The following is a 1040-nucleotide window of genomic DNA, read 5'->3' as shown; positions in this document are numbered from 1 at the left end:
TATATATATATATATATATATATATATATATATATATATATGTATATATATAAATATATTTATATCACTTATATGGTATCTATAATATTGTACATGTTGCACAACAAAGAAAGGAAGCCAGTTGCTGAATTCTTTCTCCTGAAGGTTACCTATCGATAGGGAGATTAGCTTTATTTCTTTATTTATTTCAGGAATGGGAAATATCTGCAGGGAAGATACACAAGAATGTCTCTTACCATTGCTTTTCTTGAATTTGGAAGCAGACGTATCAGTGAACCTCTCTTCCTCATGATATATATTTTTATTTACGTAATGCTGCTTATTATGAATTATATGGTTCTGTCTAAGCAATACTGCACATTGCATTAGTAAAATGTTAGAAACCAACAACATTCACTGTGAGTGTTTAGTCCTAGTTCAACCTTGATCAAGCAGGACTATGATCAAAAGCCTTCCAACCATGACCATCCTGTATTTTTAAAGCTTTCCATGATAACATCCAATATATTCTTCCCTCACCACTTTTATTTTTTTATTTATTTAAGGTTTGATAAAAAGGTACAAGTGCTGGTGCCACATAAAAAGCACAGGTGCTGGTCCCACATAAAAAGCACAGGTGAGGGTGCCACATAAAAAGCACAGGTGATGGTGCCATATAAAAAGCACAGGTGTTGGTGCCACATAAAAAGCACTGGTAATGGTGCCATGTCAAAAGCTCCCAGTACACTCTAAAGTGGGTGGTGTTAGGAAGGGCATCCTTCTGCAGGAAGTATGACACAGCAGACATTGGAGCAAGATGCAGTCTTCGGATACATTGGACCTTGTCAAACCATCCATCATGGAAGCTGGACGTTAAAAGGCAATGGTGGTAGTGGTGGTGATGATGGTGGTAATGTAGCCAGACCAAAATAGCATGAAGCATTTTGATTTGAACATTACCATTTTACTTTACCCAACACTAGCATGAAAATACACACACACACACACACACACACACACACACACACACACACACACACACACACACACACACACACACA

At 37.0% G+C, this 1040-nt stretch overlaps 1 protein-coding gene across 2 annotated transcripts in view; it reads left to right on the top strand.

Moving 5' to 3' along the window:
• The window catches only part of LOC106878755 (serine/threonine-protein kinase pakE), a 196610-nt gene that overhangs the window by 165460 nt on the left and 30110 nt on the right, over positions 1-1040 (top strand). The gene's annotated exons all lie outside the window — the stretch shown is intronic.

Source organism: Octopus bimaculoides, chromosome 2 (genome assembly GCF_001194135.2).
Source record: "Octopus bimaculoides isolate UCB-OBI-ISO-001 chromosome 2, ASM119413v2, whole genome shotgun sequence".
Taxonomy (NCBI): domain Eukaryota; kingdom Metazoa; phylum Mollusca; class Cephalopoda; order Octopoda; family Octopodidae; genus Octopus; species Octopus bimaculoides.
The sequence above is the reverse complement of the archived record's forward strand: the minus strand, read 5'-3'. Positions and strand labels throughout refer to the sequence as shown.